Source organism: Zosterops lateralis, assembly GCF_965231275.1.
Source record: "Zosterops lateralis genome assembly, chromosome: 23".
In the NCBI taxonomy this organism is placed as follows: Eukaryota; Metazoa; Chordata; class Aves; order Passeriformes; family Zosteropidae; genus Zosterops; species Zosterops lateralis.
Window position 1 is genome coordinate 3,169,835 of NC_139783.1, and position 25,154 is coordinate 3,194,988.

At 50.9% G+C, this 25,154-nt stretch overlaps 1 pseudogene across 1 annotated transcript; it reads left to right on the forward strand.

The window, feature by feature from the left end:
* The first annotated feature begins 1,858 nt into the window (after window positions 1-1,858).
* Window positions 1,859-2,780, forward strand: LOC310918464 (olfactory receptor 14J1-like; annotated as a pseudogene). The gene has a single exon. The product of its transcript is annotated as an olfactory receptor 14J1-like (transcript).
* Window positions 2,781-25,154: the final 22,374 nt, after the last annotated feature.

Consider the following 25,154-nt stretch of genomic DNA (forward strand, 5'->3'; position numbering starts at 1 on the left):
AGAATCCCAAGGGACTTGTTAAAGTAGATAATTGAGGCCATGATTGCACAAACTTCTCATCGAGTCAGTTTTTAAAAGGGAAACTCCAAGTACCTTAAAATAACTAAAGTATCTTGAAGCATTACTGAGCCCCACTGAGTGTCATTACTGACAAAGCCTCACAAGGGAGTAATTACAGCAGATAATTGGATTGCACAAACTTCTCAGAGATTCCAAGGCAAAAGCAAAACCCAAAGTCCTTTGAAGAACCTGCAGTCCCTGGGAGCATTAAGGAGCCCCCCAGGGCCATTCCTGACCAAGGCTCCCCAGGGGCTTCTTCCAGCAGATCCTTGAGGCCACTGGGATGGGAGGGGGATGCTGAGGGCAGGACAAGGGGCTGACAGTGCCCAGCCTTGCTGGGGCTGTGCCAGGAGGCCCCAGGGCCTCAGGACAAGGTGTCTGCTCACAGCCCTTGGTGGCACAGAGGCTGCTGTGCCCCAGGACATCAGGACTTGGCTTCTCTTTGTTCCCCCCTGTCATCACTGCCTGCAGTTCTCTGCTCTGCCTGGGGCCTGGGGACACTTTCTCTCTCATGTCCCTCAGTGGGACCCATTAAAACTTCCAAAAACTTTGGAGTTGGATTCTGACCTGTAGATCTGGAGAGGTTTCTTCATCTCCCTCTCAGGGACTGATGTTCAGGGCCTCAGCACAAGCCCCAAGAGGGTCATTAAAGTCCTTCTGCTGTGTCTCTGCTGCTGAGATGGGCCGGGCTCCTGGCACAGAGGCAGCTCCTGGCAACCAAGAAGAGCTTAAAACCACCTTTCTCTTGATGAGCAGCTCTTCTCCCAGCCCAGCAGGGCTGGGGCACTGCCTGCAGCCACCCCGGGCACAGCACACAGGCACAGGGAGCTTCAATCACTCAGGGCTGGGAAGGGGCTCAGAAGTGCCTGGGGGAGAATCACTCCCAGCCCTTGGCACAGGAACCTCTGGCTGCAGGACAATGCAGCTGCAGCTCCTGCAGTCCTCTCCTAAAGCTGGAACATGCCAATGCCTACAGACTCTGTGAGTACATTCTCTGCTTCTCTCCTGTGTAGAGCAGCCAGGGGTGCCCAGGGCTGTCCTGCAGAGCAGGGTCCTGCAGCCCAGGGCGCTGTGCTGGGGCAGGGACTCTGCTGCCTGCCAGGGACAGCTCTCAGCCAGCCCTGGGAGCGGCTGCCAGCACTGGGGGACAAGATCTGGGTGGAAGGAGACATAGCTGGTGAGTTGTGGAAGTGTTCTTCTTGTGTGGTGAAGATGCTGAATTGTTCAGGACTGCTCCCACCATGACATTTAACTGCAGAACATTTCCAAGCAGATTATACAGGGAGCAAAGCGAGGCAGGGGCTGGAAAAATGGAGAACTCTTGCATGTTAATCTACATCTCTGGGTAGCCTGCATGGGAAATTGCACACAGATATTAATCTCTCTGTCCAGGTTGAGAAAAATAACACATTTTTCTCTCAGATCTAAATAAACCAGGCAGTGACAGGAATCACAGAGTGTCCCTTGCAGGCAGCACCAGTGTTGATTTCCCAGCCTCCTCAGGGTTGCTCTGATGTTGCCATCAGAGCCTGCAGAGCCAGAGCTGCCCCTGGGCAGTGCCTGAGCTGGGAGGGCTCTGCAGGGCAGAGCTGAGCCCCCAGGGCTGGGCTGGGCTCTGGCAGCACTGGCAGGGCCCAGCCCTGGGCACAGGAAAGCAGCTGCAGGCAGGGACAGCTCCAGGCAGCAGAGCCCTGGGCAGGCAGTGGGGGGAAATTGTGCTGGGATATTGAAAGTCTTGTCTTAACTGAACTATTCCATGATTACTCTTTTTACAGATCCCCATGCCAAGACACCACAAATGTCCAACAGCAGCTCCATCAGCCACTTCCTCCTGCTGGCATTGGCAGACACCAGGCAGCTGCAGCTCCTGCACTTCTGCCTCTTCCTGGGCATCTCCCTGGCTGCCCTCCTGGCCAACGGCCTCGCCATCAGCGCCACAGCCTGCGGCCACCACCTGCACAGCCCCATGTTCTTCTTCCTGCTCCACCTGGCCCTCAGTGACCTGGGCTGCATCTGCACCACTGTCCCCAAAGCCATGCACAATTCCCTCTGGGACACCAGGGACATCTCCTACACAGGATGTGCTGCTCAGCTCTTTTTCTTTCTGTTCTTCATGTCAGCAGAGTTTTCCCTCCTGACCATCATGTGCTACGACCGCTACGTGTCCATCTGCAAACCCCTGCACTACGGGACCCTCCTGGGCAGCAGAGCTTGTGCCCACATGGCAGCAGCTGCCTGGGCCAGTGCCTTTCTCAATGCTCTGCTGCACACAGCCAATACATTTTCCCTGCCCCTGTGCCATGGCAATGCCCTGGGCCAGTTCTTCTGTGAAATCCCCCCGATCCTCAAGCTCTCCTGCTCCAAATCTTATCTCAGGGAACTTGCGCTCATTGCTGTTAGTGCCTGTTTATTATTTGGCTGTTTTGTGTTCATTGTTTTCTCCTATGTGCAGATCTTCAGGGCTGTGCTGAGGATCCCCTCTGAGCAAGGACAGCACAAAGCCTTTTCCACCTGCCTCCCTCACCTGGCCGTGGTCTCCCTGTTCCTCAGCACTATCGTGTTTGCTCACCTGAAGCCCCCCTCCATCCCTGGATCTGGCCCTGTCAGTTCTGTACTCGGTGGTGCCTCCAGTTCTGAACCCCCTCATCTACAGCCTGAGGAACCAGGAGCTTCAGGCTGCAGTGTGGAGACTGATGACTGGATGTTTTCAGAAACATTAAACTGCTGGCCAATTTCTGAAAATCACTTGTAATAAAATTAATCTTTGATATTTCTTGTTTGTTTGGTTGTGGGTTTTCTTCCAGCATTTGGTATTTTTAATCTTATCAACAAAGAAATGTCGTTGTTTGTATCTGTTCTAATTTTGATTCTCTCCATCTTCCTTGCAGCCACAGACTGTGTCAATGAGGGACTGCTCTCTTGGTGTCTTTAAAAGAACTCAAGGATATCCCAGCCAAGTTTTCTGCAGAGATCCCCTTTTGTTCCCTTCTCTGCAGCTGCAGCAGCACGGTCTGTGTGCAGAGCTGGGGGCAGATCAGGGCTGGCACAGCAGCTGTGCCCAGGAGCAGCAGCCCTTGGTGCTGCCAGTGCTGCTGCCGTGGCCCTGCCCCGCTGCCCTCCTGGCCCTGGTGTTGCTGTAGGGCCTGAGGGCTCTTGGGGCCGGGCACAGGGCTGGGGGTGGCAGTGCCGGGGCTGCAGCAGGGACAGGCCATGGGCACTGCTGGGGCAGCGCTGACGCCTCAGGGCAGGGCCTGGGGGCTCCAGGCTCCTTGCCCAGGCTCTCTCCAGAACACGCCCAGGCCAATGCTCAGCACAGAAAAGCCCTGGGAGCAGCCCCAGGCTGGCCCTGGGCAGGCTAGGGGCAAACAGCAGGGCTGGGGCTCTGCAAGGGCCCTGGGGGAGACGGGAAGGAGCAGCAGAGCAGGGGCTGATCCATCCCCACTGCGCTGGACACCCCAGGGCAGCGTCCCAGAGCGTCCTCATGCAGCTGCCAACAACATCCCCCCTGGGCAGCCCTGGCCTCTCCCCCAGCTCACACAGGGGCCGCATCCTTGCAGGCACAGACACGGCAGCACTGCCTCAGGAGCCCCTGTTTGCACTGCCCAGAGCAGGCCTCAGCACCCCCATGCTGTTGGTGTGGGGAGATGAACCTGAGGGAGCACAAATGCCATCAGCCCCTGGGGCCAGGAAGGGCTGGGCCACAGCAGGGAAACCACTCAGCTTTGGCGTGGCCTCTCAAGTCACACAGAGAGTTTGTTCCCATCAGCTCTGAGTTTCCTGTGCCACTGCAGACGTTGTTGCTCAGAGCCAGGGCTGCCTGGCAGCCACCCCCAAACTGCCCTGAACATTTCCTTTGCTTCACCTTGGCTTTCTTTCCTCTTCCTGCTACAAATTTCTTCCTCTTGCCCACCCCTGTTCCCTCCCCTGCAAACAGCCCATCCCTGGTTGCCCTTTCCTCTCTGGCCCCACTCCCCATTGCAGTTCCTGAGTTGGCACCATGGGAACGTCCCTTGGGGAGCAGGATCATCCTCCAAGGGCTTCAGGAATTGTCTGCAGGCTCCTGCAGTGCCTGGGGCTGCTCCCTTGCCAGAGGCACCCCAGGCCAGGGGGGCACATCTGGGCTGCTGTGTCTGGCTGTGGGGCTCCTGTTGTGGGCCATGAGGAGGAGCTGCAGAGGCTCTGCAGGACTGACAGGATGGGCTTTGGGGCTCTCAGGAGAAGCTGAGGGACCTGGGCTGCTGCACCTTCTGAAGAGGAGGCCCAGGCCTCATCCTGACACTGCTGCAAGGCTGCTTTCAGAGAATCACACAATCAGCAAGGCTGCAAATGACCTTGGACATCATCAAGTGCAACCTGTGCCCTGACACTGCCTTGTCTCCCCTGAGCCTCCTCTTGTCCAGGAGAAAGAAGCCCAGCTCCCTCAGCTGCTCCTCCCAGGACTTGTGTTCCAGAGCCCTCCCCAGCCTTGTTCCCTTCTCTGGACACGCTCCAGCCCCTCCATGTTGTTCCTAAATTGGGGGGCCCAGAACTGGACACAGCACTCGAGGTGCTGCCTCAAGCAGTGCCCAGCACAGGGGAAGAATCTCTGCCCTGCTCCTGCTGGCCACACTGTTCCTGATCCATAGGAGTGCCAGGGCTTGGATGAGGGACATGGTGGGCAGGGCCTGGGGACAAAGTCGAATTTCTGTCAGCCATGAAGGGTGTCTTGGGTTTTCTAACAACACAAACAAACAAACAAACAAACAAAAAACAAACATGAAAGAAAAAAAGTTTATTCTATTCCATCTTTTGAAACCTTGTTTGTGGAGGTGTTTTTCTTTATCTGTTGTATCTCCAGGAGGGAGGGTGCAAGTGCCTTTCTGATAACAAGGCAGCTGTTAAAACCGGGTGGGGCATTGATTCTTATCTCTGTTCACCCTCCCATTACCTCCATGGGGATCTCTTCTGTTAATGGGCCATTACAGCTCAGCAATGACAGTTAAAAAATATTTGTGGGATATTTTTCAGATATTTTGGTACCAGTGTAGGGATATTTGGGAATAGTTTGGGAATGTTTGTTCTTGGAGTATTTTGGGGACATTTTGAGAAGATTCCTTAATTATTTTAGGAACATTTCACAGACATTTTAGAAATGTTCTGTGATTTTTTTGGGGGGAATTAGGAATGTTTGGGGGATATTTTGATGAAGTTGTGGGCATATTTCAGGGACATTTCAGGAATGTTTTGGGAATATCCCAGAAATATTTTGGGAACATTTTTGGGATATTTCAGGGATATTTTGAGGATATTTTGGAGATGATTTGAGAAGATTCTGGGAATATTTCACGAATATTTCAGAGACATTTCAGAAGCAGTCCACTCACATTATTGGGAATTTTTGGGGAACATTTTGAGGATATTTTAGATACACTCCATGAACACTTCTGGGAATTTTTTGGGAATATTTCAAGGGATTTTAGAAAGACTCCATGCACATATTTGGGAATATTTTTTGAGAGTGTTTCAGGGGATTTTAGAAACATGCTTGCACATTTTTTGCAATATTCTGGGAACATGTTAGGGGATTATAGAAACATTCCCCAAACATTTTTTGGATTTTTTTCTGGAATATTTCAGGGACATTTTAGGCACCAACCCCGCACATTTTTGGAAAAGTTTTGAGAACCTTCTCGGGGAATTTTCTCTCACCTGTCTCCAAATTACCCCAAAATATCCACAAAATTACCCCAAATTATCCCCAAAATCTCAGCAAATATACCTCAGAATTAGACCAAATTAGCTCAAATTTGACCCAAAACATTGCCAAAATTACTCCAAAATATGCCTCAAATTTACTATAAAATATCTCCAAAATAACCTCAAAATACCCCCTAAGTTACCCAGGGGGTTCTGGGAAAACGGGGAAAGGAAGGGGGAGGGGGAAAAATGGGACTAGGGGTGGCACAAGGGGATATGGGGGGATCTCAAGGTTTCCAAATATGTCTAGGGGTGTCCCAGGAGGGTCCTGGAGCATCCCCAAATGGGTCTGGGGTCTCTGGGGGCCCCCAAATGGGTCTGGGGGTGTCCCAAGGGGGTCCCAGAGGAGTTGTGGGGGGTCAAAAAGGGCTCCCCAAATGGGTCTGGGGGAGTCCCAGGTGCCCCAAATGGGTCTGGGGTCTCAGGGGTGTCCCAAATGGATCTGGGGGGATCCCAGGAGTAACCAGGGGGTCCCCATGTGTCCCCATAAAGGTCTGGAGCCTCCTTAAAGAATCTGGGGTCTCTCAAAGGGATTCCAGGGGGCCCCAGGTGTGTCCCAGGTGTCCCCAAAAGGCTCTGGGGTCTCCCCCCCCTTCACCTTGGGTCACCTGGGCAGGGGTTGGGCAGGATCTTTCCATCACTTGCTACACTTGGGACTTGGCCCCTGCTTGACAAAAAGGCTGATGGAGCTCACAGGCTCCTTCCGGAGAGCAGCTGGCCCTGCAGGATTCCTCTGTGCAGGAGAGTTCCTGCAGTCACAGACTTGCTTTTGATAAATATCATGGCCTGAGCATGGAGTTGGCTTTTTCCCTGCAGTGAATTTAATATTCTGTGTTCGTTTTCCAAAACTCTCTGTCAGAGACGGCTCACTGAAATGATTTCTCTGCTCCCAAGACATGCAAATTACTTTCTGTTGACTTTTTTTTTCCCTTTTCCCTCTTTGCTCTGTATTCAAGACTTTGGTTTTCATTGTTGAGCTGCAGGCTATCCCAAAATATGCCAGGACTTTGGAGGAGTGGTTTTATGGAGATGATGGCTCTGGCCTGGGAGCCACACTTCCCAGCTCTGGCCCCAACTTTAGTACCTGCTCTACAGAAATCAACGTTTCCCAAACAGACACCTTGGGTTTGGAGTTCCCCAACTGGAGGCCATCAAATGCTGCTCTTCAGAGCCTGCACATCTTCCCCCTAAAACCAGATGGAGATAAATGGATCAAATATTACCATCAATCTCTTTCAACACATCACCACCTCAAAATAGAAAATCTTACTGTTCCTAAGAGAATCTATTTCCAGCTAATACCTCTTTCCCACAATGAAAATAATCTGATGATGTATTAAAAAGGGTTTTTTGTCCAAAGCATCGGCCTTCAAATTTCGTAAGCACTACCACTGATAAGAAAAAGATAAGAGAAGCAATAGGAAAAAGTTCAAAAGCAATGACTGTAAATTTTCTGAGTCATTATGGAGTCAAAAGGACAGGTACCAGATTTGGGGTGAATGAATGGCCCACTAAACTTCCAAAAATTTTTTTGCTGAAAAACAGATTTTCACTTTAAAATAAAATTATTTTTAAAAAAATAAAAAGAAGGTAAAACTGACAAAATTAAGACCTGTAAAACTATCAATGATTCTGTTGTCCCAGCTTTCCATTTGATTTATTCTTCAATATTTTTTTCAAAAAAATCAACACAGAGCCTCCCAGCAGCAGTAATCTCCTGTGACACAGAAAATTATGTTGCAATCAGGAATACTTTCAAGGGCTGCAGCCCAAACACGTACCTGGTTTCAAAGGAAACAGTGCAATTCAACTACCTACAGGTACTAAACAGAGCTGTGGGGTTTTAATTGTGGGACAGCGTGATGGCAGGAATAAGACCTTTCTTATATGAAAGGAGATGGAAAAGAATACTGTTGAAAAAATGCTGATGAATACTTTGAGAGATCAAGGTCTAAGTGACTGTGGTATTTGACACCTTTAAATTACCTATACCCCCTTTCAGATAATCTGGAAAATCTTTGAGGCTGATTATGGGCTGTGATAAATTTACCTGAATTACACTTTTTAGACATTAAGCATTTATAACATACTGATAAAAGTCATGTAATGAAAACAGTACTGAGGAAGAAAACTGCAAAATCATCAGAGACAAGCATATGCCCTTGCAGAAAACTAAAAAAAGTTCTCAAAGTTAAAAAACCTTTACTGACATGGGAAGAAATAAAAACCAACTTCATTCAATTTTACACTCTTGAATGGTTCAAATTCAAAATTCAGAGTATAGGTTGGAAAATCAACCAAGAAAGTCTGCTCTGGTAAAATTCCTGGAGTTCAACAAGCATCTAGAGACTTTCAGCAATCCATCCACAGGTTTTGAAAACCAATCCACAGGGACTGAGAAATCCAGAGACAAGTCTGTTCCAGTGTCTGTGCAGCCTTTGCTGGAAAATCCATGGCCAGCCCCAAGACCCTGCAAGACCCAGTTATCAACCATCTAAAATTCACACCCTCAACTTGCAGCTGCTCATTTCCCCAGAAACTGAGTTCATTTCTCTTCAGTGCATGCACAGATAGTCATGGCAATGAAGCATTAAAGAGAAGAATATCTCCCAAGGACAATCAGAGAAGTCAAAGCCACTGGAGAACTCCAAAGTGAGGAAGTGCAGGCTGGTGCCCTGAGCCAGGCTGGCTGCTTGTTGGGGGTTAGGTTTGCTCCTTTTTTACTTTAAAGATTTTTACCCATAAGTTACCAAGGAGATGAAGTGTTGGATACCTAAAAAGTACTTGACCAAAATCAAAGAGATGGCGCAAAGCTCGGTTGGGGAGGTTTTATCTTATCTGTTGTAACTCCAGAAGGGGGTGGGGGGGAGGGGGGGGGGTAACTCCCTTCTCTGATAACAAGCCAGCTGTTAAAAACCGGGTGGGGTATTATCTCTAATCTCTGCTCAGTCTTTCACTACCCCCATGGGAATATCTTCTGTTAACGCACCATTAAAGCTCAGCAATGGCATGACACATTTCATCACCCTATTGTGAGATGCTCTACCACAGAGCAGAAGGCAAACCATTTCTGCCGAGATAAAAAAGAGCCGCAGGTGTCATCAGGCACTCTGGTGTTCCCATGAGACTCCCAAAGGAAGTCTGGACCCACTTCAGGACCCCTGGCTCCACAGGACCATCTCTGCTTCCAACAGGACACCTCTGCCAGTCCAGGAGGGCTGACTTTGGACTGTTTCCAACGCCTTGACTAACAGGGAGTCAGGTTGTATTTCTGACTCTGTCAAGTTTTAAGTTGTTTTGTTTTGGTTTTGTTTGTTTGTTTTCTGAGATTCCTTGTTTGTTTGTTTGTTTGCTTATTCTTTTCTACTAAAAGATTTGTATTTTTAATATCCCTAGTAAAGAACTGCTATACCTATCCCCAAAATCTTTGCCTAGAGCCTTTTAATTGCAAATTTACAATAATTCGAAACGGAGGAGAGGGTGCTTACATTCCAAGGGAGACTCCAGTCTTCCTTGGCAGATCCCTGTCTATTCAAACCAAAACAGAGCCCAAGTTCCCTGAAGTAGGAGTTGGAGCAGGAGAGTGTTGGAAGTTCGGTTTGATCCTTTTTTATTTACTGATTTTTTTTTCTCCATAAGTTGCTAGGAGACTAAGTACTGAGTGATTATGGATGCTTGACCAAAATACAGAGGTGGCCAAAAGTCAGGAGGGGGAGATAACGTGAGTTTTGAGGCAGGAAAAAGGACAGGGCTGGGGGCAGCTTCTCTCTCTTGCTCTTGGTGTCGGGGAGAGGACAGCCAGGCTGCTGCTTGCTGTGGGAGGAGTTTGCTGCCACCACCAAAGTGCAGTCCTGTGAAATCTGCCAACCCCTGCTCATGTGCCCAGGAATTCTGAGCTCGTCTCCCCCTGCCCTGCTGGCCCAGCCCCATCCCGCTGCCGCCGTTTCTTCGGCGCTGCCTTGAGGCTTTTTGCTGCTCTGTGACCCCACACTGCCCTGCCCTGCTGGGACATCCCTGCCATTCCAGCTGCCACTGCACAGCTTCTGGTCCCATCCACCAGCCCAAGATTTTTTCCACTGTTCCAGCCTGGTGCTCTCAGGGTCCCAAGAGATTGGACTGCCCCGGGCTTTGTGAAACAACGCCTCCCAAGGTTCCTGGTTGTGTTTGCTATTAATGCTGCAGTTGTTGTTGTTTGTTTGCCTTGTTATATATACTAGTAAAGAACTGTTCTTCTTAACCTCATCCCTCTGCCTGAAAGCCCCTTTCCTTTTCTAAATTCTAATAATTTGGAGGGAGGGGGTTTGAATTCTCCATTTCTAGGGAGGCCCTGCCCCTCCCCAGCAGATCCCTGTCTTTCAAACAAAGACAGCCTTCCATGTGTCCTCAGTACTCCTAGCATGCATCCTTGTAATTCCTTCAATCTGCTCATTTAGCACTGTCCTGGTGTTCTGTTAGACCAGGAGACCTGTTAGAAATATCTGTGTAGTTCTTGGCTTTCACACTTATACCCTGGCTTTTGCAAATTTTTTTGGCACATTGCAGTTTGTAATCTCTTTTAAACTGCTTTTGATATAGTCTAATTTGTCACCCTTTAGCAGTTAATACCCTAATCCCTGTGGAGATTGCATATTTCAGTGTGATAAATGTATTACAGTTTATGGTAGTGCAAAATATTGAAATAGAGTATATTACAAAACTATAAATATATAATATAAACGCAATAATCATAAATATAAATATAAATATAAATATAAATATAAATACAAATACAAATACAAATACAAATATAAACAACAACATAGATATACTATTTAATAGACTATATTATTATTAAAAAATTAAAATGTGCTAATTATCTTTGCAGAAGTGACTATGGTTGGGAAATAATGACTGATGCCTGTATTTCTCTAACTGACTGACAATAGTGAAATGGCTAATGTTGATTCAAAGAAAAACGTCGACTAAAGTGTCTGGATGATAAGATAACATTGAAAAAAAACCCAGGCAAGTAACACAGAAAGAGCCAGGAGGAATCCACAACCAACCCTTTGGCCATCAATAACTGCCAAACCACAGACCAGGTGGCCTTGAGAGGAAATAAAACACAAAAGTCTCAAAATCAAATCTGCATTATGGCACATAATTTAGGAAGATGAGGTCAGGGGTCGAACTAAGCTAAAGAATTGCCAGAAAATGTGCACACAAAGGAATATTTAAAAGTGTATAGTCTTCATGAATATGCATTTGACCAATAGTCTTGGGTTGCAATGCAAGATGGAACCAAAATTTTGTATTCCATTCCCATCTGTTAAAACCAGGTGGGGCAGTGTTCTTTATCTCTTCCACAACCCATCCTCCCTCCAGGGATTATCTTCTGCTAATGGGCCATTGATGCTGACTGCATGACTGATAAAAGTAAATCATCCCATTGGGAGATGCTCCTCCCACAGGGAGGAGCCAAGCATTCCTACCTGGATATAATCTGACATTCACCACACAAGAAGCAGCCTGTTTCACTGGATTCCCAGTGGAGGACCAGACCCATCTGCACCACCACTGGACTTTCCGAGGAAAACTATACCCTTTTACAAGATCACTGCTTCAAGAAAAGCACATCTGTCACTCCAGGACGACTGCAGCCACCAACACCCTGACTAACTGAGTGTCAGGTTGTATTCTGACTGTCAGTGTTTTTTTCTTTTTGTTTTCGACTGCATTTTTAGTTTAACATTTTACTTTAGGCTGCGATGAAGAGGAAGATGGCCCAGGATATCCAGGCAGGTGAGGAGGAAGTCAGTGCCCCTTTCCCCCTCTCTCCTGCTCCATCTCCCAGCCCAGCACGGCCCCCTGCTTCAGGACAGCCCTGCTGCCAACACTGTCCTGCTGTGGATGGACTGAGGGGATCTCCTTCCCCTTCCCTCTGGCACGGAGGCAAATCCCATCCTCTCCTTGTCCTTTCTCCCCCAGACAAGAAGCTGAGGATGGAGACCAGGGAGGACAAATCCCTGTGGGAGAACTTCGTGGAAGAGGCCGTTTTGAGTGGCTCCACAGTGCAGGAATCCAACAGGGAGGAAAAGCCCCAGAGATCCCAAAGGGGGAGGGTCTGCAGACCCCTCTCAGGATGCTCTGAGGAGGAAAGATCTACCCTGTGCCAGGAAGGTGGTCAGAGCTTCAGCCGGGGCTCTGAGCTGGTTCATGAGCAGCTTCATGATGGAGAGAAGCCCCACAAGTGCTTGGAGTGTGGGAAGAGCTTCAGCCGGAGAGACCACCTGATCAGACACCAGAGGATCCACACTGGGGAGAGGCCCTATGAGTGTCCTGAGTGTGGAAAGAGGTTTCACACCAGCTCAGATCTCATCAAGCATCAGCGGATTCACAGAGAGGAGAGGCCCTTCCACTGCCCCAACTGCAGGAAGGGCTTCAAGCACAACTCCAACCTCATCAGGCACCGGCACATCCACACTGGGGAGAGGCCCCACGAGTGTGGGGAATGTGGGATGAGCTTCACCCAGAGCTCCCACCTGATCCGCCACCAGAGGATCCACACCAGGGAACGGCCCTACAAGTGTGAGCAGTGTGGGAAGAGCTTCAGCCAGAGCTCTATCTTGATCCGCCACCAGAACACCCACGCTGAGGAAAGGCCATACAAGTGTGGGGAATGTGGGAAGGGCTTCAACCAGAGGTCCCAACTGGTCATCCACCAAATGAACCACACTGGGGAGAGACCCTATGAGTGTTCTGAGTGTGGGAAGAGGTTTCAGACCAGCTCCAATCTCCTCATGCACCAGCGGATTCACAGAGAGGAGAGGCCGTTCCGCTGCCCCGACTGCGGGAAGGGCTTCAAGCACAACTCCCACCTCATCAGACACCGGCACATCCACAAGAGAGACAAATTCTACAAGTGTCATGAGGTTTCAGACCAGCTCCAATCTCATCAAGCACCAGTGGATTCATAGAGAGGAGAGGCTCTTTTTGTGCCTGAACTGCAGGAAGGGCTTCAAGCACAACTCCACCCTCATCAGGCACCGGTGCATCCACACTGGGGACAGGCCCCACCAATGTGGGGTATGTAGGATGAGCTTTGGCCAGAGCTCTAACCTGATCTCCCACCAGAGGATCCAAACCAGGGATTGGCCCTACAAGAGTCCCGCTTGTGGGAAGAGCTTGTCCAGGAGCTCTCACTTTAACAGAGACCAATGGAGGCACCGGTAAGGGAAGCCCTGTGAGTGCCCTGATTGTGCAAAGAGTTTCCTGCACTTCTCCAACTCCACCTCCCATTGGTGGACCCACATTGGGCAGAGCCCTAGTGACCCACATTCACTGTAATCTCCTTTGGGAAGACACTGGACTGGTCGTCTTTTTGCTTGGTTTTCCTAATACTCTTTTGATTAATTTTCATTCCTTTAAAAAAGACAAAATTTGGGTAAAAATCAATAAACTCATAAAAGGCATCTATAGCCTCACTTTTTACTAGTGTTTCCAGGCAATCTGGGATTCAGGGAGATACTCGGGAGCATTTAGGGGTTTGGGTGGTATGTGGTGTAGTTTTCTCCATGTCTTTTCACTCAAAGAGACGAGAGGGTTCGATCTGTCACCTCAAAACTACTCAATGCCAGTGAAAACTACTGAATCCCACCCCAAAATTACTTCCAAAATTCCACAGTCACTCAGGGTGGAATGTGATTGGAAGGGGATTGGGTGAAGTGGGATGCAAATCAGGAGGGAAGAGGTGAGCATTGGGTGAGGCAGGATGGGTGGGAGGGGGTTTGGGGGGTGTGAAATGGGGGAAATAGGGCTTGGGAAGGGGGTCTTGATGTGAAGCAGGGGTGAGATGAGTTGGTGTTGGGACTGGGGAGGTAGGGTGGGGTCTGGATTGAGACAGGCCAAGTTTGGGGATGATGAAAGGAAGGGGAGCCATATACTGAGTGAGTTTTTGGATATTTCACGTTCCTGAAGAGATTTTGGGGTATCCCATGTTTCTGAGGCACTTGTGGGGCACTCCTTAACTCTTTGGAGGGGTTTCCTGACAGCAGCTCCCTGCAGCCCCATTGCCAGGGGTGGTTGCCTTGGGCACCAGCTCAGAGCTGCAGCCAGAGTCTGTTGCCTCGGTGCTGGAGAGCAGAGAAATGATGAATGGCCCCAGACATCTCCAGGGTGTGTTTGGGGGCCAGGGCAAGTTCTGTGTAGGTGGGGCGGTCACTGCCCCAGCCCCAGCCACTGCAGCCTCTGCTCCAGCCCCAAAGTGGCTGCCAAGTCCTGGCACCCCAAAAACCCCACCTGTGAGAGGGGCCAGAGCAGTGAGGCTGTGACACTGGTGTGATACTGACACGTCCCACGGCCCCAGAGCTCCCAGCAGCTGAGATGGTGCTGGATCCAAGGGGGACTTTGGATCTCTCTCTCCCTCTCTCTCTTTTCCTGACTTCCTCTTATAAACATCTGGAGAACTGGAAGTAGGACAGGTCAGAGTTTGCTCAGTCAGTGCTTTTTGAAGTGATTTACTGGAATTCCACGATGCTTTAAGATTTCTCATGTAGCTCATTCTCTGAAATTTGCAAGTTAAAATATCTTCTCCACTATGGTGAGAAGTTTGTTGCTTTCTCCCATGTGCCCCCTGAGGGGATCGAGGTACCTCAAGTCCCTTTCCAACAGCGGCAGAGCCAGCCTGGGGCACAGCAGCAGGAACTGCAGTGCTGAGCAAGGCCTGGCTTGGCTGGAGGCAGCAGAAAGGCCAAGCCCTGAGCCCAGGCCTGGCACAGCAGGGCCTGTCCCTCCCGGGTGCCTCGGGGCTCTTTGTGGGGCAGTGGGATGGCAGGGGCAGCAAGGACAAATGTCATCAAACTGCAAGCCCTGCCAGCCTCCTCAGGGAGGGGCCAGGGAGGAGCAAAGTGCAGGCCCTGAAAGGAAAGTTCCTCCTGTGGGGCCTCCAGAGGCGCTGCCAGAGCCCAGGGGACAAAGGCCTGGGTGCCTGTGGCCATGCCAGCCCTGCCCAGCCCTTGGCCATGTGTCCTGCAGGCTGTGTCCCCTGTGCGTGCTGCTGCTGTGCCCTGGCCGGCTGCACACGCCCATCTCGCTGTCCCCCCCAGCATTTCCAGCCCAGCATTTCTGTGCCCTCCCTGGGCTCCCTGCACCCAGCGCTGCCGGCTCCTGGCACACAGAGTAAGGCCAGGAGCCCACCCTGCCAAGGGCCTTTGGAGCAGCCTGGTGCCTGCCATGGCTCCTGACCTCAGCAGCTGCTCCTGGGATGCTTCCATGGAACCCGAGCACAGCAACGCTGCTGGGCATTGGCCCTGCTCAGGCTCACACACTGTCAGGGCACATTCCCTGCCTGGAGGATTCGTGCCTGACCCAAGCCCTGCACTTATGGCTCCAGCATTGCTTTCCAACAAGAACAGGGGAAGGCACACTGTGTGTAGCTCATGGTATTTTACAGTGTCTAAAGCTGGCTAAGTCATTGGTCTTAGAGGTGAGATCCATTTGGAATGAATGGGATGGAGAAGTATTGCAAGATAGAAAATGGGAGCATAAAAACAAATAGAGGAAAACATACTGGATTGTTTCTTTCCACTTTCATTGCATTTCTTAAAAGCTGTTTCAGTTTTCCCAGAATCTTCTTGATAGTCTTATCTGCTCTTTTCAAGAACCTTTCCTTGGGAGTGAGGTCAAGCCTCTGTCATAAGATGTGGCACCAACTGCAGCTTCTCTTGGCTTTCCACACTGTGTATGCAGCACGACTCTTGCAGCAAAGCGGGTCATATATTTGGAGAACCTTACAACTTGTCCTTTTTTTTCCTGGTGGGCTGGGAAGTTGTGCCATTGGTGAGGTTTTCACTGTTACTGTTCTACCCTAAGAAAACATGACTGGGTATCTGGAGTTGTTAGAGAATACAAGCCTTGCTGAATGCAGAGAAAGAATCTCCAGAGGCTGCAACCAGGAGTGGAGAGTTGTGTGATAATCATTCAAAAATCCCCATGGATACTTGAAAAGGGATCTTGAGCATGAAAATGTGCTGACAGAGAGAGCTTATTTCTGTCACCAGTTTAGATGATTCTACATCTCATGCATTGATCTAAATCAAGAGCACAACCAGTTCATGAAAAGCACCAGAACAAGCTGAACCTGTCCAAATAGATGACTGAAAGAATCTGAAAAGGAGAAATTCAAAAGGAGAATGACTTGGTGAATTTTGTCTGAAATTAGGGTCATTTTTTCTAATCATTTCTAATCCATTCCCTCTGCATTTGTCATTCTGAAAAAGGCCATTTTCATCCCAGATGCCTCATGAAATGAGAAGCCTGAGCTTGTGGAAGTGCCTGAAAGATGCCCTGTTCCTCTGCAGGGACACTCAGGCTGAAACAGGAGCCTGAGCCCTGTCTTGGGAAGGCTCCTGGGAGCTGGAATTGGTGCCGTGCTGGGAGAGGAGGAGCAGGGGGAAAAGGATGGGCGCTGCTGTGTGGCAGGAGCAGGAGGTTTGGGCCGCAGGACATTCCGCCTGTGCCGCTGCCCCGCAATGGGCGGCCGTGCCCGGGGCTCTGGGCCTGGCCCCGCCTGCGCTGAGCTCCCGACACTGCGGGAGCTGCCCGGGCTGGGCTCAGGTTCCCGCTGACCCTGGGCAGCAGGCTGGGCTCCAGCTGGGATCAGCAGCAGCTGCAAATACCTCTGCCCATCTCCACTTGCTGCTGCTGCTGCTCGGAGGAAGCAATGCAGCCAGTCGAGGAGTTCTGGTTTCTCTTTCTCCTGGTGGATTTTTTTCATTTTATTTGACATTGCAGAGACAATTTCTGTGATGGTCTCTGTCAGTTGATTCTATTTCAGCAGCTGCAGCAGCAACAGGGCTGTGTTTGAGTGCTGCAAATGTGGCCCGTGTGGCTTTAAATCTCCTCAACTTTGTGCTCAGGGACTTGCAAACATTTGGAGATCTGCTACTCATGATGCCAGAGTTTCCTATCATAAAAGCACCTCTGGGTGGCACTGATCAAAAAGGGCAATTGCAGTTTTACTGATAAAATTAAAGTGGCCACCAGAAGAGGGGCAAGAGCAGCCATGATCTACAATTGCCAAGGCAAAGGCAGCAGCACCTCCTGCTGTCACCTCAGGGTGAGTAAAACAGTGCTGAAAAGAGCGCTGGAAGCCGATCCTTTCTTTCTCTGCAGGCTGGGTCAGGGCAGCACAGGCGGGCCCTGAGCAATGAGGGCTGTTGGTGGGTGATTGTTGCTCTAGTGCCGAATTGAGGTGGACAAAGGCCTTGGAAGGCGAGGCAGGAGCAGGTGGGAAGGGGCCGGCGCTGCTGCTGCTCCTGCCCGGGAGCCCCGGCTGGGCCGGGCCGGCGCCCGCTGCGCTGCGGCTCCTGCTGCTGCCAGAGCCGGGCGGGACTCGGGGACAGGGAATGGACACGGGGGGACACCAAAGGCCTGCGGGGCTGCGGGGATGTTGGCGCTGGGGCCAGCGCCAGCACAGAGCTTCAGCCGCAATGAACCCAGAGGGAAAGGCTGGGGAAAGGCTCCATTGCAGCCTTTCTTTCCTCAGGGCTGGGAAGGGACCGAAATGAAAGGAGAACAAGCAGGGCCCGACCCCTCCTCCTTTGGGAGGAGCCCCATGGCTGGGGCTGTGAGGGGCCGTGAGGGGCTGTGAAAGGTCATGAAAGGATGTGAAGGGCTGTGAGAAACCGTGAGGGAGTGTAGAGCCTGTGAAAGAAAATGAGGAGCCATGAAAGCCTGTGAGACGCCATGAGGAGCTTTGCGGGGCTGTGAGAGGTTGTGAAGGGCTGTGAGGGGCCGTGTGGGGCCATGAGGGGCTGCGAGAGACCAAGAGGGGCTGTGAGGGCTGTGAGATGCCATGAAGAGCTTTCAGTGGAAATGGAAGAGCCATGAAGGGCTGTGAGGGGCCATGAGGGGCCAGGAGAGGTTCTGTGGGGCCATGAAGGGCTGTGAGGGGCCATGAGGAGCCTCAGCCCTGGCAGGAGGGGGGTCCCACCATGTCCCCAGGGCAGGGCAGCCCTGAGGGGCCGCCAGTGCAGACGTGGCAGCAGAGCGGGCTTGGGGCACCTCCGGGAGGGGATGAGACCCTTCCCCAGCTCCAAACCACACCAAACCCACCATTAACAGGATTTTCCATCTTTAGAATCCACTGACTACTTGGAATTGACTGTACAGTTTAATCTTGGTGGGAAAAGCAAGGGAATTTTCCCAGTGAGTGACATCCAGGCATTGTTAATAATGTCTAAGATTTAAAAGTCTTACCAATGAAAAGTAATACTAATGAATAATAAGAACAAGAACAAGAAATAACCTCCCAAATCCCAACACCCAGTACCACACCAAAATTACAAACCTCACTTTTCTTTACCATCACAGGGTTCATGAAAACAAATCCTATTAACTTTCTCCACCTCACATCTTCCCCACCAGATAAATGAGGCCATTTGCCGTGTTTAATACAAGTCACAATTGAGACCTGGAGGGAAGAACAGGGAGACACTACCAATTTCCATGTCAAACCCAGCAGACCAACTCCAAAGCGGAGAGAATAAAATGGAATGGGGACAGGGGCTGGTCAGATGTTCCTCTAAAGGATCCGAAAATTGCCTCCAAGTGAACAGGAGGGGAAAATAAATCCCTATAAACCTCCCTGTGTGTTCAGGGCCTCAGCTGTGAGGAGCTGGACATGGACAGAGGCATCTGGAACAGTTCTGTCCTCAGGCTGAGCTCTCCACCCCTGCCCTGAAGTCAATCAAGTGCTTTCCCAGAGGATTCCATGGTTGCCAACCACCCCTCCAGATGTGCCTCACAGGAGCACAGAATCTCTTTTTCAAGATCAGGAGAGCAGAAAAAAATGACAAGAGATACCCAATCAAGCTCTGTTTAAAAACCTGGAAAAAAACAGTTACTAGTTGAACTCTGAAGCCCAGCTGTGTGCCTTGGAATCCAAAGGAAAACTGGAAAGGCTTTTCACAAGGACTGACACTGAAGACCTAACAGATGAATGTGTGTGGCATTTTTAGAGGCTTCCAATTTTCTACATTTTTCCTTGAACTGTTGAACTTGACTTTATCTTTGCCTCCTCTTGCACCAAAGGAGCCTCATTGCACCAGCCAGGAAGGCAAAGCTCATTCCTGGCCCTGGCTGGTGCTGTTCCTGCAGCATTTCCATCCCTCGCGGGGCCTCTTCCCTCAGGGTCCCCAGCAGCAGCTGCTGGAGCAGCACATGGAAGCTGCAGATGGAAGTGCTGCCCAGCCCAGGCTGAAGCTACAGAAGGATCCTGCTGACAGGAACCCCAAGATTCCCTCCCAGGGGCCCTGCAGACACTTCCCCATCTGTTCTGTCTGCTCCATGCAGACACTGCAGGGGACATCCTGTCTCTCCTTTGGGGCAGGGCCAGGAGCCCAAATTCACACTCCAAATGCTGGATTCTGGCCCATTTCTGCGTCTGCTGAGATGGGCTCCAGCATTATCCAGAGAAACTCGCTGTACTTCATCCTCCAGCTTGAAAACCCAGCCCTTGGAAAGGGTTTTTATAAGGACCACAAGTCATAATCCAAATAAGATTGATTTGCAATTGTTTACCCTTTGTTCTCTGTGGTAGTCTTCTGTGCCATGAAACTCATCTTCAATTAGACTGCAAGGAATGAGTCTGAAGCCTGCAGTACCAGAACAAAACAAAGCCAGTCGGATTTCCTTATGAAAACTGGAAGACATAAAAAATAGTAAATGTGTTTTTCTCTTCAAAACATTTTTCAGATAAACATAACACATATACGATAGGCAAATTCACACTGTGTGTGTTTTTAAAAAGGGCGAGCAGGGGTTAATTTTTGAGGAAAAGTTAGTTCTACTACCAAATTAAAAGAAATAAAAAAGGTGTTGTTTCTAGCCAGAAGGGTGTGCACAGCATTTGGGATGAGCCCAGTCCCAGCAGGGTGCTCAGAGCACAGGTTATGGGAAGGAAGGGGCCGTGGGGGACTCACTGTGAGCATCAGAGGGGCCCCAGCTTATCCCTCGTGTCCCACTCTTGCAGGTTTCTATAAACAAACCTCATTTTTCATTATTTATGTCACCAAATCACAGGAGACCAAAGACAGCAGGACCCATCCATCCTGGCAGCATTCATCTTGGAAGAGCCCTTGCATAGATGGAATTTTGAAAGTGGGATTCCAGTTACGGCTGCAGACACCCTGATGAGAAGGGCAAGTGTTGTCCACAGGAAGGAAAGCACAGAGCCCCAGTGTTTCGGGGGCAAGTGAGAGGTGCACCTCAAAAGACTAAAGCCAGCTAGACCTGTCTTATGTCAGCATTTATCAGGAAGCAATCTTTGGATATACAGAATTTTGGATCTAGAATCCCAGTTTTGGCCATGGGCACCTGGGGGAGAATGACTGTTCTTTTCCACAGGAAGGAAAAGCACAAAGTCCAAGTGTTTAAGGGGAAGATGAGAGGTGGCTCCCCATGAGGACACAGGCAGCCTGACCTGTCTGTCCTGGTAGTGCTTGTCTGGGAGCAACCCTTGGATAGATGGGATTTTGGCAGTGGAATCCCAATTTCTGCCATGGGTATCTGGATGAGAACAACAGTTCTTTTCCAAAGGCAGAAAAGCACAGAGCCCCAGTGTTTCAAAGGCAGATGAGAGCCAGGCCTCGGGAAGCCAAGGCCAGTAAGACTTTTCAGTAATGGCAGATTTTGTCTGGAGGCAACCGTTGCATATAGAGAATTTTGGAGGTGGAATCCTAATTTCTGCCAGGAGGGGTGGGTCTTTTCCACAGCAAGAAAAGCCTGGAGCCCTGGTGTTTCAAAGGCAGATGAGAGCTGGACCTCAGGAAGCCAAGAGCAGCCAGACTTGTCAGTCACGGCAGCTTTTGTCTGGGAGCTACCCCAGGATGTTCAGAATGTGGGAGGTGGATTCCCCATTTTGGCCATGGGCACCTGCAGGAGGAAGAGGACAGTTCTTTTCCACAGGAAGGAAAGCCCAGAGCCCCAGTGCTCCAGGGCCAGAGGAGAAGTGACCCTTGGGATGTGAACATCAGCTGGAACTGTAAGGCAGCCCCTGGGAGGGCAAACCAGCCAGATGTGTTCTGTGTTCCCTTGGTTTCATGGGGCCCTGTAGTGCCAACATGACTTTTGGTCCCATGAAGCCCCCAGGTGTCACAATGGCCCCTTTTTGGGGGGGTTTTTAGGGCTGCACAGTATCACTGTGGTCCTCTTAGTTCCACGAGGCCCCGCAGTGTCACAATGGCCCCTTGGTTCCCCAGAGTGTCCCAATCATCACAGAATGACAGAATCAGGTTGGAAAAGACCTTGGAGATCATCAAGTCCAACCAATGCCCTAAATACCACCTTGTCACCCAGACCACACCACTAAGTGCCCCTGGAGGGGGACAGTGACTCTGCCACCTCCCCCTGGCCAGCCCATTCCAATTCCCAATCCCCCTTTCTGTGAAGAACTTCTTCCTGTTTTCCAGCCTAAACCTCCCCTGGTGCAGCCCAAGGCTGTGTCTCCTTGTCCTGCCCTCCAGCAGATCCACCCTCACACCCAGCTTGGTGCCATCTGCAATTTGTTAATGCTGGACTCCATCCCCTCACCCAGATCATCCATGAAGATATTAAACAGGACTGGGCCCAACACACATCCCTGGGGACACCACCAGGGGCTGGACACCAACTGGATGCAGCACCATCCCCAGCACTCTCTGGGCCCAGCCTCCAGACAGTTCTTCATTCTCCAGCAAAGAGGGAACCTGCCCAAGCCGTGGGCTGCAGCTTTTCCAGGGAATGCTGTGGCTCATGGTGTCAAAGGCTTTGCTGAAGTCCAGGTAGACACATCCACAGCCTTTCCCACATCCACCAGGTGGGTCACCTGGGTATAAAGGGAGCTCAGGTTGGTCAGGCAGGACCTGCCCCTCCTAAACCCACGCTGGCTGGGTCTGATCCCTGGGCCATGCTGCAGGTGCCCTATGGTGGCACTCAAGGGGATCTGTTCCATTCCCTTGCCAGGCACCCAGGTCAGGCTGACAGGCCTGGAGTTCCCCACATCCTCCTGCCAGCCCTTCTTGGGGATGGGCTCACATTGGCACCTCCAGTCCTCTGGGAGCTCCCCAGTGAGCCAGGACTGAGGAGAAATGATGGAGAGCAGCTGAGGGAGCTGATCCCCAGCTCCCTCATTCCCCCAGGATGGATCCCATCTGATCCCATACACCTGTGAGCATCTGAGTGGCTCAGCAGGTCACCAGCTGCTTCCTCCTGGATTACAGGGGCTGTTCTGCTCCCTGTCCCCATCCACCAGCTCAGGAGGACACTTGTCCTGAGGACAACCTGTCTTAATGTTGAAAACTGAGGCAAAGAAGGTGTTCAGTACCTCAGCCTTCTCCTCATATTTAGTTGCTGTATCCCCCCTGCATTCAATAAAGAGTGCAGGTTGTCCTTGCCCCTTCTTTTGCCATAATGTATTTGTAATAACATTTTTATTATCATTGACAGAAGTGGCCAGATTAAGATCTAATTGGGCTTTCACATGCTTAATTTTCTTTCTCAGGACCTAATGACATCCTTAAACATTTCCTGGGCAGCCTTCCACTGTTTCCAAAAATGATGCATCCTCTTTTTTGCCCTGAGTTCCTGCCAAAGCTCCCCGTACATCTAGGCCAGTTTGTTCTCCTTGCCAGCTCATCTTTTGGCACACAGGCACAGCCTTGTGTCCCCAAGATTTCTTTCTTGAATTACATCAGTCCTTCCTGGACCCCTTTGTTGAAGGGCTCCTTCCCTTAAAACAAGCAGTACTTGATTCAGTAGTCTCCAAATCAGCATCCTGAACAGGCCCAACTCTGCCCTCTGGAAGTCCAGTGTAGAAGTTTTGTTGATGCCACCTCCTTGTTTAACTGAATATTGAAAACTCGATTATTTCATGGTCACTGTGCCCCAGATGGCCCCGACCACCACGTCCCCCAGCAGCCCTTCTCTGTTTGTGAACAGCAGCAGACAGAGATTTCTTGGGAGTGGCAAGAGAAGGAAACCTCCCCAAAGTGCAGCTTGGAAGGTTCAGCCTGGAGGTGCAGAGAAAGAGAAGTCGCTCCCAGGGCAGAATTTTGGTGCAGGAGGTGTCTCCCTCAGAGACATGAGATACCCCAAAATCTCTTCAGGAACATGGAATATCCAAAATCTCCCTCAGTAACAGGTTCCTCCCCAATCCCAACCCAAACCCATCCCACCCCTGCTGAACACTGAGACCCCCTTCCCAAACCCTATTTCCCCCATTTCCCATCTCCCAAACCCCAACCCACCCATCCTGCCCCACCCACTGCCCATCTCACCCCTGCTGATTTGTGTCACACTTTGCCCAATCCCCTTCCAACCCATCCCACCGTGAGGGGCTCTGGAACAGAGTAATTGTGGGGTGGGATTGAGTAGTTTTCAGTGACATTGAGTGGTTGTGAGGTGACAGATCAAACTCCCTTGTCCCTTTGAGTGCCAAGAAATGGAGAAAACCACAGCAAACACCCCCCAAGCCCCTAAATGCTCCCATGTATCTCCCTGAATCCCAGATTCCCTGGAAACACTAGTAAAAAGTGAGGCTTTAGATCACTTTGGTAAGTTTATTGATTTTTATCAAAATTTTGTCTATTTTAAAGGGATGGAAATGAATCAAAAGAATATTAAGGACCACCAAACAAGAAGACCACCAGCCCAGTGTCTTCCCAAAGGAGATTACAGTGAATGTGGGTCACCAGGGCTCTGCCCAACGTGGGTCGTCTGACGGGGGATGAGGTTGGAGCAGGGCACGAAGCTCTTCCCACATTTGGGGCACTCACAGGGCTTCCCTTACTGATGGCTCCGTTGGTGTCGGGTCAAGTGAGAGCTGTCTGAGAAGCTCTTCCCACACTGGGGACACTCGTGGGGCCTCCCCAGTGTGGATGCGCCGGTGGGTGACGAGGTGGGAGTTGTCCTTGAAGCCCTTCCTGCAGTCGGGGCAGCGGAAGGGTCTCTCATCAGTGTGAATCCGCTGGTGCTTGAGGAGAGTGGAGCTGGTCTTAAACCCCTTCCCACACTCAGAACACTCATAGGGCCTCTCTCCACTGTGGCTCATTTGGTGGATGATCAGTTGGGACCTCTGGTTGAAGCCCTTCCCACATTCCCCACACTTGTATGGCCTTTCCTCAGCGTGGGTGTTCTGGTGGTGGATCAAGGTGGATCTGTCACTGAAGCTCTTCCCACACTGCTCACACTCATAGGGCTGTTCCCTGGTGTGGATCCTCAGGTGGCGGATCAGGTGGGAGTTTCTGCTGAAGCTCATCCCACATTCCCCACACTCGTGGGGCCTCTCCCCAGTGTGGATGCGCCGGTGCCTGATGAGGTGGGAGTTTCGCTTGAAGCCCTGACTGCAGTCGGGGCAGCGGAAGGGCCTGTCCTCTGTGTGAATCTGCTGGTGCCGGAGGAGAAGGGAGCTGGTCTGAAAACTCTTCCCACACTGGGGACACTCATAGGGCCTCTCCCCAGTGTGGATCCTCTGGTGTCTGATCAGGTGGTCTCTCCGGCTGAAGCTCTTCCCACACTCCAAGCACTTGTGGGGCTTCTCCCTATCATGAAGCTGCTCATGGACCAGCTCAGAGCCTTGGCTGAAGTTCTGTCCTCCTTCCCGGATCAGGGTGGATCTTTCCTCCTCAGAGAACCCTGGGTTGGGTTTGGAGCCCCTCCTCCTGCGGGATCTCTGGGGCTTTTCCTCCCCGTTGGATTCCTGTGCTGTGGAGTTGCTCAAAACAGCCTCCCCCAAAAGGTTCTCTTGTGGGGATTTGTCCTCCCTGGTCTCCATCCTCAGCTCCTTGTCTGGGGGAGGAAGGACAAGGAGAGGATGGGATTTTCCTCTGTGCCAGAGGGAAGGGGAAGGAGATCCCCCCAGTCCATTCCCAGCAGGACAGTGTTGGCAGTGGGGTTGTCCTGCACCCGGGGGCCGTGCTGGGCTGGGAAATGGAGCAGGAGAGAGGGGGAAAGGGGCACTGACTTCCTCCTCACCTGCCTGGCTGTCCTGGGGCATTTTTCTCTTTCTTGCAGCCTCCTCCTCCACTTGGCCAATGGTTTGGAATGGGAGGTCCTGATTTCGGGTGAAAACAAGGGATGAGCACGTTGAGTTTAAGGTTTTGCCCAAGTCCATCTCTAGAGGTCACTCCCCATCTGGGGTCCAGAAAAACCTCCCAAATATCAACATTCAGCCCTGAAAATGCCTCCCAAGAGTTCCCCTGTCTCTGCTCTCTCCCCTTTGGTGTTTGGGGGTTCCCCCTGTCCCAGCTCCTGGGGGTCACGCTTGAACTGGGGGTCCCCCGTCTACTTGGTCTCTGCCCTCCCCCGGCTGCTGGGACTCCCAGGAATATGAGAAGTTCCCC